Consider the following 17966-nt stretch of genomic DNA (forward strand, 5'->3'; position numbering starts at 1 on the left):
TTGTCCATAGAAATCTTCTACACATGCTTTCAATCAAATGAATTAGTTTTTTGGGCAGTAGGAATATCTGAGACCAAAACACTTGAATGGAGAATAGTACACTCTTAATAAGTTGGACTCTTCCTGCATAAGAGAGGAACTTAGTAGTCCAAGACTGTATTCTCCCTACCAAGTTCTCAATTAGAGGCTGACATTGCACCAGTGATAGCCTTTTAGTACTGAAAGGTACCCCCGGGTATCTCACTGGAAGGGTCCCCTTGGAGAATCCTAGCATTTGCAGTATTTCCTATCGTATGTCATCCCAGACTCCTCCAACATAGGTGGAACTTTTTTTCAGTATTGGAAACTAATCCTGAAGCTTGTGAGAATTCTTGGAAGCATTGATACAATAACTGCACTGATATATAGTATCACCTCTACAAAATAGTAACAGATCATCAGCAAAACTAAGTTGAATTATGTTCAGCTTGGAACACTTTGGGTAATAGTTAAAATTTGGATTCATCTTTAATGTCTTCAACAGTCTGGTGAAGTACTCCATAGCCAATACAAATAGGTACGGAGACAAAGGATCACCCTGTCTCAGCCCCTTTTTAGCAGGGAAAGGTGTTGAATGCTGCCCATTGATGATGATGGAATACGAGACACTCCTCACACATCTCATAATCCAGCGAACAAACTTCCCTAGCATTTGCAGACTACTTAGGACTTGCTCCATATAATCCCATTCAATAGGGTCATAGGTTTTCTTCATATCCACTTTCAACATGCATCTTGGTGATAATGTTTTCCTACCTTATCCTTTAACAAGTTCATGACTCATTATTATGTTGTCATTTATCAATCTTCCAGGCACAAATGCAAAGTGACTTTTATCTACTATATCATCCATTATGCCTTGTAATCCGTTAGTTATCACCTTCGAGATGACTTTGTAGATGAGAATGCAGCAAGATATTGGTCTGAATTCAGTATTTCTGGTTGGATTTGTTACCTTAGGAATCAGGGTCACTGTTGTACAACTGATAGGCTGGTACAAGTTGTCTATTGAGAAGAACTCCATCACTGCATCTGTTATCTTGTCTGCAACCATATGCCATGCTTTTTTGAAGAAAAGTACATTGAACCCATCACATCCAGGTGCTTTACTATCACTAATACCCAGTAGAGCCTTGTATATTTCCTTTCGATACTGCTGTTACCAACTGTAATTGTTGTTGTCTACTCACCATTGGATTATCCCTCATAACCACTAGATTAATAACATGTAATCTTTTAGCTGCTGAATCCAATAGTTGTTTATAGAACCCAATCACTTCCTCTTCAATCTCTTGTTTTGTTTGTATTACTTCCCCATTGCTCCTTATTAAGGTCTTGATCTTGTTCTGGGAGTATCTACCTGTCATGACCCAAGTTCGCCCTCCGTGAACTGTCGCGACGGCACCTAGTCTCTATGATTAGGTAAGCCTAACAATTGCGGAAAAGAACCAAAATGTGGAAAAACTGATAAAAGCTGAAGATAACAAATATACTAGTGTAAAATGCCGCTCGGCATATACCGATACAAGATCTCAAAAACTGAACAATTCCCAAAACCCGGAATCTCATGAAATCACAAGCTATGAATACTACATTGTGCTCTAACTCCAGAATGTCTAAACAAAAGTACATATAGAAGGGCTAATACTATAAGAGAGAATGGAAAGGGACTCCTCGGTCTGTGGACGCGGCAGATATACCTTGAAGTCTCTCGTGAATCACCTCGCCTCAAGAGTAGTAGGGCTGAGTTGGAATAACTGGATCTGCACATGAAAAACATGCACAGGAAGGGCATGAGTACACCACAGCGGCACTCAGTAAGTGCCAAGCATAACCTCGGTCGAGTAGTAACGAGGAAGGTCAGGGCCCTACTGATTATAGCTGAAAACAAGGTAAAACAATACAGAATACGACAATATAATTAAATGCTAACAGTAAGAAGCATCACAGGATAATAAGAATAACAACAACTATAACAGAGACAAAATAATTACAAAAGGAATACAGCTCAACACAGAGATAACAACCGGGTATCTCTCAGTATCCCGAGGATCTCTTAGTATCCTCAATATGTGTACTAGGGATCTCTCAGTATCCCGAGGATCTCTTAGTATCCTCAATATATATATATATATATATATATATATATATATATATATATATATATATATATATATATATATATATATATATATACTGGGGATCTCTCGGTATTCCAAGGATCTCTTAGTATCCTCAATATACGTACTGAGATTCTCTTGGTATCTTGCACTATAGTCCAAATCAGTATAGGTAGAAGGGATCTCCCATAGTAAAAATCCGTAGTCCCAAAGTAAACAAGCAGGGGGATCTCCCGGGATACCGTCCCGTAGTCCCAAAGTAAACACACAGCAGCCACACGAAGAATACTCAATTCAGTTCAAATATCATACCAAGGTAAAAAACATTTATTTCTAACCTAGCATGCCACACATAATCCAAGTAAGGCAGTTTGGGCAAATAAAGCAATTAAGGCAATTAGATATCCTTCCCTAAGCTAACAGTAGGCATAAATTGCAAATAGTATAAGCAGAAAGGAAACACAACTAGAGTTACTTAATGAAAACAGGATTTTCAACAATTAGCACAAGTACGCACTCGTCACTCACGTACAAGGTTAGCCAAGCCACTTACCTCGAACCGGCTCAAAATCAACCCGAAACCACGCTCTTGCCATGAGTACTCGACTCCAAATGGCCCAAATCTATTCAAATCAATTGCATAATATAAATAAAACTTCAAGTATCTGATTCCACTAATTAATTCTAAGCTAATACGCGAAATTAGGAAAAATGACCAAAACGCCCTCCGAGCCCATGTCTCGGAATCGGGTAAAATTTACAAATTCAGAATCCTCATACTCTCATTAGTTCATTTATACCAAAATTATTCCAATCCGACATCAACATCTAGATCAAAACCCCAAAATTAGGCCTAAGAACTTTTCTCCACTTTTCCTCAATTTTTCATCCCAAATCCGAAATTGAATGACAAAACTAAGATTAGATTATAGGAATACAACTAGAAAGGGATTAGGAATCGTTACCCACTAATTTCCTCTTCAAAATCCTTCCAAAATCGCCCTCAACCGAGCTCCAAATTGATTTTTCCAAGTTTTTAATTTAACCCTCGATTCTGCCCCTTTTCTGACTAGTGAAACCGTATCTACGGCTCTGGGATCGTACCTGCGGTCGCGCTTCTGCAGAACTCAAGTCGCATCTGCGACGCTTCATTAAAGATCAATTTTCGCACCTACAGCTCCTTTACCGCACTTGCGGTTTCGCAGGTGCGTTCGCCATTTTGCACCTGCGGTTTGCTGGAGCCTGGCCAATCTCGCTTCTGCGGTCTCTCAGCCGCTTTTGCGGCGCCGCACCTGTGGTCCCATTCACGCAGGTGCAGTTATGACAGGTTCAGCAACCTCAAATTCTTCCTAAGTCCAATCCAACTCTCGTTAAGCACCCAAAACTCACCCGAGGCCCCCGGTACCTCAACCAAACATGCCAACCAATCCTAAAACATCATTCAAACTTGTTCTAACCTTCGGAACGCTCAAAACAACGTCAAAACACCAATTTAACATCGGATTCAAGCCTATGAATTCCAAAAACTTCCAATTTACGCTTTCGATCAAAAAGTCTGTCAAACCTCGTCCGAATGACCTGAAATTTTTCAAGCACGTCACATTCAACACTACAGAGCTACTCAACTTCCCGAATTCCATTTCGTCCTCGATATCAAAATCTCACTATCGAACCGGAAACTTCAAAAATTCAACTTTCGGCGTTTCAAGCCTAAATAACTACGGACCTCCAAACACAATCCGAGCACGCTCTTAAACCTCAAATCACCAACGGAGCTAACAGAACCAACGAAATTCCATTCCGAGCCTTCTTCACCCTGTTCTGACTATGGTCCAAATTCTAAAACATAAAGTCTCATTTAGGGACTAAGTGTCCCAAAACACTGCGAAACTCAAATTAAATCCCCCCGGCGACTTAAAATAGAAGAAACAAACACGGGGAATGTAGTTAATAGGTATCGGGGCGTTAATTCTTAAAACGATCGGCCAGGTCGTTACATCCTCCACAGTTAAACATTCGTTTGTCCTTGAACGAGCACAGAGACATACCTGAAGTAGTGAATAGATGAGGGTAACGGCTGCGCATATCCTGCTCGGTCTCCCGAGTCTCCTCCTCGACCGGCTGACCCCCCACTGAACCTTCACAGATGCAATGTTCTTTGACCTCAGCATTCGAATCTGCCTATCCAATATCGCCACTGGCTCCTCAACATAAGATATATCCTTGTCCAACTGGACTGAACTTAAATCCAAGACGTGCGACAGATCATCGTGATACTCCAGAGCATCGAAACATGAAATATCGGATGAACTCCTGCCAAGCTAGGAGGTAAGGCAAGCTCATAAGCTACCTCCCCAACACGCCTCAATATCTCAAAAGGGCCAATAAACCTCGGACTCAAACTTCCGTTTCTTTCAAATCTCATAACGCCTCATAGGCAAAACACCGAAGCAGAACCCGCTCTCTAACGATGTAGAAACATCACGAAGCTTCCGGTCCGCATAACTCTTCTGTCTGGACCGGGCTGTGCGAAGTCTATCCTGAATCACCTTAACCTTCTCTAAAGCATCCTGTAACCAGTCGGTGCCCAATAATCTAGCCTCACCCCGGCTCGAACCAACGCACCAGAGATCTACACCGCCTACCATATAAAGCCTCATACGGTGCCATCTGAATGCTGGACTGATAACTGTTGTTGTAGGCAAACTCCCCCAACGGCAAGAACTGATCCCAAGACCCTCCAAACTCAATCACACACGCAGGGAGCATATCCTCAAGAATCTGAATAGTGCGCTCGGAATGTCCATTCGTCTGAGGGTGAAATGCTGTGCTCAACTCCATCCGAGTACCTAACTCATGCTGTACAACGCTCTAGAACCGCGATGTGAACCGAGTACCTCTATCTGAAATGATGGAAACTGGAATACCATGCAGACGGACAATCTCCCGGATATAAATCTCCGCCAACCGCTCCGAAGAATAGGTAGTACTCATAGGAATGAAATGCGCGGACTTGGCCAGCCGATCCACAATCACCCAAAAGGCATCGAACTTCCTTGAAGTCCGTGGGAGCCCAACTACGAAGTCCATGGTGATCCGCTCCCACTTCCACTCCGGAATCTCTATCTGCTGAAGCAATCCACCCAGCCTCTCGTGCTCATACTTCACCTGCTGACAATTAAGGCACCAAGCTACAAACCCAACCATATATTTCTTCATCCGCCTCAACCAATAGTGCTGTCTCAAATCCTGGTACATCTTTGCGGCACTCGGATGAATGGAATACCGCGAACTATGGGCCTCTTCTAGAATTAACTCCCGAAGCCTATCAACATTGGGTACACAAACTCGACCCTGCATCCTCAATACCCAATCATCACCAATAGTCACATCTCTGGCATCGCCATGCAAAACTTTGTCCTTGAGGATAAGCAAATGAGGGTCATCAAACTGACGCTCCTAGATACGACCAAACAAGGAAGATAGAGACCACGCAAGCTAGAACCGGACCGGTCTCCGAATGATCCAATCTCACAAACTGGCTAGCTAGGGCCTGAACATCTATCGCCATGGGCCTCTCTGCTGCTGGTAAATAAGCCAAACTCCCCAAACACTCTACTCGGCGGCTCAAAGCATCAGCCACCACGTTGGCCTTGCCCGGGTGATACAAAATAGTGATATCATAGTCCTTCAGCAGCTCTAGCCATCTCCTCTGACGCAAATTAAGGTCCTTCTGCTTGAACAGATGCTGCAAACTCCAGTGATCAGTATAAATCTCACAAGGAACACCGTACAAATAATGATGCCAGATCTTCAAGGCGTGAACAATAGCACCTAACTCGAGATCATGGATAGGATAATTCTTCTCATGAACCTTCAACTGTTTTGACGTGTAGGCAATCACCCTACCGTCCTGCATCAATACCGCTCCAAGGCCAACCCTCGAGGCATCACAATAGACAGAATAAGACCCCGAACATGTAGGCAATATCAAAACTGGGGCTGTAGTCAAAGCTATCTTGAGCTTCTGAAAGCTCTCCTCACACTCTTCCGTCCACTGGAACGAAGCACCCTTCTGGGTCAGCTTGGTCATAGGTGCTGCAATAGATGAAAATCCCTGAACAAATCAACGATAATAACATGCCAAGCCAAGAAAACTGCGGATCTTTGTAGCTGATGATGGTCGGGGCCAACTCTCCACTGCCTCCACTTTCTTCGGATCCACCTGAATACCCTCACTCGAAACCACGTGACCCAAGAATGCCATGGAATCCAACCAAAACTCATATTTCGAGAACTTACCATATAGTTTCTTCTCTCTAAAAGTCTAGAGCACTATCCTCAGGTGCTGCTCATGATCTTCCCGACTCCGGGAATATACCAGAATGTCGTCAATAAAGACAATGACGAATGAATCAAGATATGGGCGGAATACACTGTGCATCAAATGCATGAAGGCTGCTGGGGCATTGGTCAGCCCAAATGACATAACAAGGAACTCGTAATGACCATACCGAGTCCTGAAGGCAGTCTTCGGGATATCTGGCTCCCGAATCCTCAACTGATGATAGCCTGAACACAAGTCAATCTTAGAAAACACACAAGCACCGTGTAACTGATCAAATAGGTCATCAATGTGAGGCAAAGGATAACAGTTCTTCACTGTAACCTTGTTCTACTGGTGATAATCAATACACATACGCATAGACCCATCCTTCTTCTTCACAAAAAAGACAGGGGCACCCCAAGGTGATACACTGGGCCGAATGAAACCCTTATCAAGCAATTCCTGTAATTGCTCCTTCAACTCCTTCAACTCAAGAGGAGCCATACAGTATGGAGGAATAGAAATGGGCTGAGTGCCCAGCAACAGATCAATGCCAAAATTAATATCTCTATCGGGCCGCATGCCTGGAAGATTAGCTGGAAACACATCAGGGAAATCCCGTACTACTGGGACTGAATCAACCGTAGGGGTATCAATACTAATATCTCTCACATAAGCTAGATACGCGTCACACCCCTTCTCAACCATACTCTGAGCCTTAAGGAAAGAAATAACTCTACTAGAAGTATGATCTAAGGTACCCCTTCACTCTACTCGCGGTATACTTGGCATAGCCAGCGTCACGGTCTTTGCGTTACAATCAAGAATAGCATAATGGGGCGACAACTAGTCCATGCCTAGAATAACATCAAAGTCTACCATGCTGAGCAATAACAAATCGGCTCTGATCTCAAAACCACTAAGAGCAATCAAACACAACCGATAAACGTGGTCCACAATAAGAGAATCTCCAACGGGAGTAGAAACATAAACAGGAGAACTCAAGGAATCCCGAGATACGCCCAAATACGAGGCAAAATAAGAGGACATATAAGAATAAGTAGAGCCTGAATTTGATGCATCTCTATGACAGACCAAGATAGTATCTGGCCTGGCCTCCCCCTCAAGGGCGACCTCTACCTCCCCGACCTCCACCTCTAGCTGGCTGAGCGGGTGGGGTAGCAACTGGTGCTGTGATCATAACCTGAGAACCCTGCGGGGTGCGTTGTGGCTGAGAAGTCTATGGAGGTGCAGCCCTCCCAAGTCTAGGGCAATCCCTCACCACATGGCATGTGTCACCACACTCAAAACAAGCTTTGGGAGGAAATGGAGGCTGTGATTGGCTCAGGCTAGGTCTGCTGGACTGACCGCTGGAAGCACCCCGCGCAGGAAGCGCACTAGATACTGGAGGTGCAAAATAAGGCTCATAGGTCTAGGAGGAGCTGGAATACCACTGGCTGCTGGAAGAGCCGAATGAACAGGGCGACTCAAATAGCCCCTACCACGACGAGCTAAAGCTGGGGCACGGGCACCAGAATAATGGCCCGACTCTCGAGACCTCTTGGCCTCCCTCTCCTCTCTGTCCCGAGCATGCAGACCCTCTACTCTCCTAGCAATGCTCACCACCTGCTGATAAGAAATATCCATCACCATTTCTCGAGCCATACTAGACCTGATGCTGGGAATGAGCCCCTCAATAAACCGGCGGACCTTCTCACGAACAGTAGAAATCGGAGCTGGTGCATGTCTAGCCAAGTCGGTGAAACAGACCGCATACTCCGAGACAGTCATAGTACCCTGGCGCAAATGCTCAAACTCTACGCGCCAAGCGTCCCTGAGGCTCTGTGGAACATACTCTCTCGTGAACAAATCTGAAAACTGAGCCCACGTTTGGGAAGCTGCCTCATCCGGACTGTCTAACTCATAAGCACGCCACCACTGATTGGCGGCACCTCGAAGCTGGAAGGTAGTGAAGGAAACCCCGCTCGATCCTGATATACCCATGGTACGGAGGATACGGTAGCACTCCTCTAGCAATCCAAGAGCATCATCTGAGGCTAGTCCGCTGAATGTAGGAGGCTGATACTTCTTGAACCTCTCAAGCCTCTTCTGCTCCTCCTCTGAAGCTACTGCCCTCTCCTCGGGCTGATCTGGGGCTACCGGCTGTACAGGAATAATCTCTGGGACCCGATCAACGTGCAATCGCTGCTCAGGAGTGCGGGCGGCGGGAGTCTGTGCTCCTCCCCCGGCCTGGGATGTAGCTGCAACAAGGGGAAGCAACCCTGCCTGAGCTAGAGTGGTGTACATAGTCATAAACTGCACCGGAGTCTCCTGGAGTACTGGAGTAGTAGTAGCAGTAGCCGTATCAGGTGTCTGGACTTCGGCTAGAACTGCTGGTGGCACCTCGGTGGTAGCTCGCGCGGGTGCTCTGGCTGCACCACGTGCGCGTCCTCGGCCTCTACCCGGCCCCAGCCTCTGACGGCTCTAGTAGGGGTCGCGGGTGCCTGATCATCTCGAGTAGCCGTGTCCTCACCATCTATGAGAGAATAGAAGAATGAAGATTAGAATTGTGATATCAAAAATCTCACACGACAAGGAAATCATATAAAGTGGAACTTTCCTAACAGTTACATAGCCTCTCGTAGATAAGTACAGGCGTCTCCGTACCGATCCGCGACAATCTAATAAACCCGCTTGTGATTCATGACTCCTATGAACCTAGAGCTCTCATACCAACTTGTCACGATCCAAGTTCGCCCTCCGTGAACAGTCACGACGACACCTAGTCTCTACGACTACGTAAGCCTAAGAATTGCGGAAAAGTACTAAAATGCGGAAAAACTGATAAAAGCTGAAGATAACAAATATAGTAGTGTTTAAAATGCCGCTAGGCATATATCGATACAAGAACTCAAAAATTGAACAATTCCCAAAACCCGGAATCTCATGAAATCACAAGCTATGAATACTACATTGTGCTCTAACTCCAGAATGTCTAAACAAAAGTAAATACAGAAGGGCTAAGAGAGAATGGAAAGGGACTCCTCGGTGTGCGGACGCGGCAGATATACCTCGAAGTCTCTGGTGAATCACCTCGCCTCAAAAGTAGTAGGGCTGAGTTGGAATACCTGGATATGCATATGAAAAACATGCGCAGGAAGGGCATGAGTACACCACAGCGGTACTCAGTAAGTGCCAAGCCTAACCTCGGCCGGGTAGTGCCGAGGAAGGTCAGGGCCCTACTGATTATAGCTGAAAAAAGAGGTAAAATAGTATAGAATACGACGATATAATTAAATGCTAACAGTAAGAAGCATCACAGGATAATAAGAATAACAACAACTATAACAGAGATAAAATAATTACAAAAGGAATACCGCTCAACATAGAGATAACAACCGGGGATCTCTCAGTATCCCGAGGATCTCTTAGTATCCTCAATATGTGTTCTGGGGATCCCTAAGTATCCCGAGAATATATATATATATACTGGGGATCTCTCGGTATCCCGCACTACAGTCCAAATCAGTATAGGTGCACGGGATCTCCTGGAATACAAATCCGTAGTCCCAAAGTAAACAAGCAGGGGGATCTCCCGAGATACCGTCCCGTAGTCCGAAAGTAAACACACAGCAGCCACACGAAGAATACTCAATTCAGTTAAAATATCATACCAAGGTAAAAAACAGGTATTTCTAACCTAGCATGCCACATATAATCCAAATAAGGCAGTTTGGGCAAATAAAGCAATCAAGGCAATTAGACATGCTTCTCTATGCTAACAGCAGGCATAAATTGCAAATAGTTTAAGCAGGAAAGGAAACGCAATTAGAGTTACTTAATGAAAACAGGATTTTCAACAATTAGCACAAGTATGCACTGGTCACCTCACGTACAAGGCATTTCAAATATCAACAATACCAAATCCTAAGGGGAGTTTTCCCCACACAAGGTTAGGCAATCCACTTACCTCGAACCGGCTCAAAATCAACTCGAAACCATGCTCTTGCCACGAGTACTCGACTCCAAATGGCCCAAATCTATTCAAACCAATTGCATAATATAAATAAAACTTCAAGTATCTGATTCCACTAATTAATTCTAAGCTAATACGCGAAATTAGGAAAAATGACCAAAACGCTCCCCGGGCCCACGTCTCGGAATCGGGTAAACTTTACAAATTTAGAATCCTCATACTCTCATTAGTTCATTTATACCAAAATTATTCCAATCCGACATCAATATCTAGATCAAAACCCCAAAATTAGGCCTAAGAACTTTTCTCCACTTTTCCTCAATTTTACCTCCCAAATCCGAAATTGAATGACAAAATTAAGATTAGATTATAGGAATACAACTAGAAAGGGATTAGGAATCGTTACCCACTGATTTCCTCTTCAAAATCCTCCCAAAATCGCCCTCAACCGAGCTCCAAATCGATTTTTCCAAGTTTTGAACTTAACCCTCGATTCTGCCCTTTTTCTGACCAGTGAAATCGCATCTGCGGCTCTGGGATTGCACCTGCGGTCCCTCTTCTACGGAACTCAAGTCGCATCTTCCACGCTTCATTAAAGATCAAATTTCACACATGCGGCTCCTTTACCACACCTGCGGTCTCGCAGGTGCGTTCGCCATTTCGCACCTGCGATTTGCTGGAGCCTGGCCAATCTCGCTTCTGCGGTCTCTCAGCCGCTTATGCGGCGCCGTACCTGCGGTCCCATTCACGCAGGTGCGGTTATGACTGGTTCAGCAACCTCAAATTCTTCCTAAGTCCAATCCAACTCGCGTTAAGCACCCAAAACTCACCCGAGGCCCCCGGGACCTCAACCAAACATGCCAACCAATCCTAAAACATCATTCAAACTTGTTCTAACCTTCGGAACGCTCAAAACAACGTCAAAACACCAATTTAACATCGGATTCAAGCCTACGAATTCCAAAAACTTCCAATTTACGCTTTCGATCAAAAAGTCTGTCAAACCTCGTCCGAATGACCTGAAATTTTTCAAGCACGTCACATTCAACACTACAGAGCTACTCAACTTCCCGAATTCCATTTCGACCTCGATATCAAAATCTCACTATCGAACCGGAAACTTCAAAAATTCAACTTTCGGCATTTCAAGCCTAAATAAGCTACGGACCTCCAAAACACAATCCGAGCACGCTCTTAAACCTCAAATCACCAACGGAGCTAACGGAAACAACAAAATTCCATTCCGAGGCCGTCTTCACCCTGTTCCGACTACGGTGCAAATTCTAAAACTTAAAGTCTCATTAAGGGACTAAGTGTCCCAAAATGCTCCGAAAATCAAATTAAATCCTCCTGACGACTCACAATGGAAGAAACAAACACGGGGAATGCAGTTAATAGGGGATCGGGGCGTTAATTCTTAAAACGACCGGCCGGGTCGTTACACTACCTTTCATGCTTGCAAAGAAGTAGGAAGTGTTAGCATCTCCTAACTTTAATCACTGTACTCTCGACTTTTGTTTCATGATACTTTCTTCCACCCTCAGCCACTTCTCCAGTTGCATCTTTATGTCCTTTTCTACTCTAACCATATTCACAGGTTGTCCAGGCCTCCTCATTTATTCCTGCAACTCACATAATTGTTTCATGCACTGTTTAATCTTGTCTTCTACGACATTATACTCTATATTATTCAGCTTTTTCATAGCTTGTTTCACTCTTTTCAATATTTTCCATACATCTTTCATGGTATTGTCTTTATTACTCCCTTGCCATGCTCCACAAACTAGAACTAGGAAGTCTTTGTGTTCAGCTAGATGATTTATAAACTTGAAAGGTTTGGGAACTTTCTCTTCATTATCTTCTAATGTAACATTCAGAGGTGAGTGGCATAACATCCTGGATCCATTGCCCATACCTCCAGATATTGAATTTTTAGCATCCACTCAATATTGACCAAAGCTTTGTCTATTTTGCTATACGTGTGCTCATTTGTCCATGTAAAGTTCCTTCTATTGGTCCTCATTTCAACCAAAGCAGTATCATCTATGAAACTATTGAAATCTCTCACCTCCAATTCTTGTACAGGATTCCCAATTGGCCTATCCTCCTCTGACCTGATGTCATTGTAGTCTCCCATGATTAGCCATGGGCCTTGTTACCTAATATTTATATCAACTAAGTCTCTCCGCAAGTATCTCCTATCTTCCAATGTATGCAAGCCATAGACTGCTGTGAGTACGTAATTTTTGCCTCACATGAACTACTCCTACAGAATTCCAAAGAATTAGATTTTTTCTTTTAATTATTTGTTATTTCAGGAATTATTGTTGAATTTTTCTAATTGTTTCCATGTTTGTGCGCATGTTTAATTCTTTTAATTTCATAAAAATACAAAAATACATTGCATTTGCATTTAGGATTTAATTTTATATTTTTTAGATTAATTAGTAAATTAGTTTGTTTTACAAAAATAGAAAAAAAATCACAAAAAATAACTCATTTTTTGCATTTTTAATTTTTAGCTTCGAATCTGTTCATGCAAGGCTACTTCTCCGGGTTTCCTGGGTATTCAAGGTTGGTTTATCACAAAATAATGGTGTTCGCTTGTTCTTGACAAAGAACAAGCGATTGGCATTATTCTGGGCTAAATCAGAATGTCTCCGGTTTATTTCGAGTTTAATCGGTAAGTTTCCTTCATTTTTTATGTCCATCTCCGTTGGTTTCATCATCTGCTCCTCCCTCTTTCTTTTAATTTTCTTTAAGTTTAGTTTTCTTCTGATGAATTTGGTGAATTTCATTTCAACTTCTGATTTTCGGTTTTCTATGTTTGTTTTCTTTAAAATTTTCGTTAATTTTGTTGGTTTATGCATTCTACCTGTTTAGCTTCTGATTTTTGTTTTAGTTCGATATCCAGCCCAGTGGGATTTTGTGTTAATTTGGTCGTTCATTTAATTATAGCTCATTAGTTTAGTTTAAAAAAAAAAGAAATCAGTCATTTAGTTATATTTTTTTTAGTTTTAAAGCATCCAAGTCATTATTTTCTTCTGTTCCTCATTGAATTACCAATTGGATTTCTGATTTGGTTTGGGCTTTAGGTTTAATTTGAATCCAGTTTCAATGGGGTAGCCCATTCATCATGTTTAGTTATTGGGTCAATTTGACCCATTTGGGTTCACTGAAGTAATTTTCAGGGATTTAAGGGGTAGTCTAGGAATTTTATTTTGGAGAATCTTTAATAACTGAATGTGAAGCTGCCTAGAAGGTGGGGATTGGGACTATTTTAGAAAGTTGATTTTCAAGCTAAGGACATAAGAGCAAAAAAGAAAATTCCAAAAGGATTAAAGTGCAAAAACTAAATTCATTCTTGCTGCCCTAAGTCTTGCCTATAAAGGCATTCTTTCTTCACTCACAAGTCAGAGAAATTGAGAGATTAAAAAACACTGAAAAGTGAGAAAACGACTGGGTCTTTTCCAAGCTCTAAACACTGAAATTTTGCTGAAAATTTGGTTTCTGGCTTCTTGTTTTTATTTCCTTTTGGTTAATTAGAATTTCTGAAAGATCAAAATCAAGTAGCTGGGTTTTTGTTTGGTATTCCTGGGTAAAAATGGTTTGAGTTTTGGGTTTAAAAGTCTGGTTTAAGCTGCTGTTAGGACAATGTTTCATTGCTGGTTCTTAAGCTGATTTCTGCTGCTGCTGATTGCTGATTCTTCACTTCTTTTGTTTCCTTTTTTATTTCCAGGTATCATTCTGCACCTTGGTTAATCTGTGAAGTGTGAATGTGCAATTGAATATGGACACATAATGGAAGATTCGTGTTATTGGACTTTTGTTCCCCTGTTGCTTCTTTTCATTCATATACTGTATTAGTTTAATTTTGTGGGAATCCTATTAGTTTTTCTATGTAGTATAAGGTGTGTATAGCTGATCTTCTGTTTGATTCTTTTGAAATTTCGGATCGCCGAACTTTAGAATAGTTAACATGCCAAATTGTTTGTTCATTGCTTGTATTGAAGTTTTGATTTAAGGCTTAATGCTCATTATAGTTGTTTAAAATTTGGTAGGGGAATTTGGATAAAATAAAGATGATGGATAATGCTGCCTGCATTAAATTCAGAAAAAATGAATTTCTTTAGAAATGTGATTTGGTCTTATAGCCTTTAAAGCCTATTGTTCATGTTATATTTATCATGCATCATGTTTAGTCAGCAGGGTTTCAAACGGTCTCTTCAAAAGTTTTAAGTGTTCAAATAAATGGTGTTTTGAATTTTTTGCATTTTGTACTTCAATTAGCTCATGTTGTTTCTTGCTTACATTACTGAATGCCATGCAAATCTATTTAAGTTTGGATCCTAGAATATTTGTTTAGAGCCCAATGTTCTGGAGCCCAAGTTGGTTTGGCTCCGGAGGGATTCGATCTCAAGTTTATATGTCTGGGCGTTCATTCATTTATTAAGTTTTGGCTCAATTTGGGCCCAAGCTTGAAGGCACTTGGGAATAAGAGGGTTGCACGCTTTGCCATAGGTGGGCCTGTTTATTTCGAACCAGTTCTTTCTGTTGATGGCCATTTCTAGCCCAAGTTATTTTCAAGTAATTGGACCAGTTCTTACTACTATAAATCCGCTAAGTATTGGTTCAGTTCAAACATTCGCTGTAGAAAAATAAATTGAAAATTCCTTATGCCTTTAATCAATTAGCCAAATCCTTTAATTAGTCGAGGTGTGCCATATTGAATAACACCAATAGATATGGCCCTCAAAACTAAATTTAGAAATCCTTTGGGTTTAGAATAATTTGAGGTGTGCCGTGCCAAATAAAATCTCAAAACGCATGGCCCTCACTTAATTAATTTTAATCCTTAGAAATCGAGGCGTGCCATTTAGTTGAATTTTCCATAGCCCTCGCAAACCTGAAAGTGCGTAGTTGCTTTAGGCGCGCTATTTTAAAAAAATTAATTTCCTAAACTCGGGTGTGCATTTCATGTGACCCAAATTCAAATCTCAACAAATGTTAGATAAATTGTATCGTGGACCGTGGGTACATTTCATGTGACGTGGTTCAAGACGTGTTTTAGATGACGTTGAATCTTCCTAAAAAATAATTAAAAGCGTTTTAATAAGTTAAAATTGTACCATAGGTTAAAACATGTATTAAAATCAGATAATAGGCCAATCATGATAGTTTAAGCGACCGTGCTAGAACTACGGAATTCGGGGGTGCCTAACACCTTCCCTCGGGTTAACAGAATTCCTTATTCAGAATTACTGGTTCGCAGACTTCAAAAGGAAAGTCGAAATTTCCTCGATTTGGGATTTAAAATAAAACTGGTGACTTGGGACACCAAATAAACTATCCATGGCACTTTGAATAAAAATGAATAAACAATTCCATTTCAAATAATGTCACTTAAAGTGGAAAAACTCCCTTATATCCCCCTCGGGTGGTGTAAAAAGGAGGTGTGACAGCTCTGGCGACTCCGCTGGGGATAAGAACCCAGAACTTTTGTTCAGGGTTTAAAAATTCGAGCTTAGAATAACTGTTATAGTTGGCTTTGTTTATTATCTAATTTTTTGCATGTTTGAGCCTAATGTGCTAAATGCCACTTTTACCGCTTCGATATTGTTTGGATTGTATATAAATTGCTACGAAACCCTCTTCTATCTAAGTCTTCTAAATCATCTGGAAAGTGTGCACTTCGTGTAACTTCTCTTCTGTTAGAGTCATATCCCAATTTTAGAACGAGGTTCGGACAAGTTGCAAAGCCGGTGAAACTTATGTATTCCCGGTACGCTGCCCCCCCCCCCCTCCCGGCTCGAGTTGTCCGCTCGGGTAAGCCAGGTCTAGAACAATGCACCCAGGATGTTAAACCTAGTATAACAAAACCTCATGCCGGATCCCTAGTAGGAACGCTTGTTTGCATCACGTGCATCTAACTTTGGAGACTCAACACAGGGGTTGGGTCTGTCTAGGACAGGTGTACCCAAATTAAAAGAACATTCTGATGCATCTTACGTGCTACTTGAGCATTTGTTTGATTCGGCTTGCATGTTGACCGGCTTCTAGAATAGGGAAAGAAAATAAAAAAATATAAAAAAGGGAAAAAAAGAAAATAAAAAAAAAACTGAGAGGTAGGTATTTAGGAAATTCTGAAATTCTGAAAAAGAAAAGTCATTTCAAAATGAGCAAAAATTTTCAAGTGCCACGTTTCCCTTGTTTTGTCAAAACTGACCGAACTACGCGAGTCTGATTCTCACCGGATGTGAGATACGTAGGCAAACCTCATCTGTTCCGACCCTAATTTTCAAAAAATCCAAAAAAAAATATTTTCCTTTAGTTCCTTCTTTAGAATCTTTCCTTAGAAAATTCAAAAAAAAAAAGAAGTTTTTTAAACTCAAAAATGATTTCCTTATTTCTAATGTCTTTCATACGAAAAAGGGAAAAATCAATAAAAATTAAAATCCAAAAATACGGGTTTCCTTCATTTTGAAGTATTTTCCAAAAAAAAAAAAAATCCAAAAAAAAATCAGAAACAAAAATTCAAAAAACAAATACTCCGTAGATGTCTTTCTTTCATAAATGTCAATAAATAAATATAAAAGTTTTTGAAAAAATCGAAGTCCAAAAATATTTTTGCTTTTCTGTAGAAGTACTTTTGTAAATAAATAAAAGCTCAGAAATTCAAAACATTTTTCTTAAAAGGCCCCTCTTTCGAAAATTAAGAGGTTACATCCAAAATCCAAAAATATCTTCTTTCTTCTTTAGAAAAAGAGAAAAAAAATGAAAATTCAAACAAAAAATTTTTTTTTTACTTTTGAAATTCCCAAAGTTCCAATCAAAAGAAAAGGAAATTTTAGAAGTCTTTCTTTCAAAAATAAAATTAAAATCAAAATTAAAAATCCAAAAAAAAAAAAATTCGCTTTCTTCTTTTAAAGCATTTTTTAGAAAATTCCAAAGAAAAAAATCAAAAAATCAAAAATATTTTTCTTTTGCCTTAAAGCTCCATGGTCTGAGTTTTATAAAAAAAAAGTTAGTTTACTCAATTCCCAATCTTCCCGAACTACGCAAGATCTGATTCATGCGGGGTCATGATACGTAGGCAACCCCCATCGGATTCGATCATAGCCATAAAATTTGTTGAGTGATATAATAAACTGAAAAAAAATTGAGTGAAAAAGAAAGAAAAGAGTGAGAAAATAAAAAAAAAGAAGAAAAAAGAGAGTGACAAAAAAAATAAAAGAGTGACAAAAACAAAACAAAAAAAAAGAAGAAGAAAAGAGAGTGCAAAAATAAAAGAGCGGCAAAAATGGGATGAAAGAAAAAATCAAGAGTGATTAAAGAAAGGCAGAAATGAAGAATAGAGGTACGGAGTGAAAAGAGCTAGTTAAGGCCGGGATGAAACATGCAACCGTTCAAACACACGGTAGAAGCGTTTAACTGTTAGGTGCATTGCATCCCAACGTGCGATTTCCTATATGTTAAATTTTTCAAAACTAACAAGGTTGTTCGA

Source organism: Nicotiana attenuata, unplaced genomic scaffold (assembly GCF_001879085.1).
Source record: "Nicotiana attenuata strain UT unplaced genomic scaffold, NIATTr2, whole genome shotgun sequence".
Classification (NCBI taxonomy): domain Eukaryota; kingdom Viridiplantae; phylum Streptophyta; class Magnoliopsida; order Solanales; family Solanaceae; genus Nicotiana; species Nicotiana attenuata.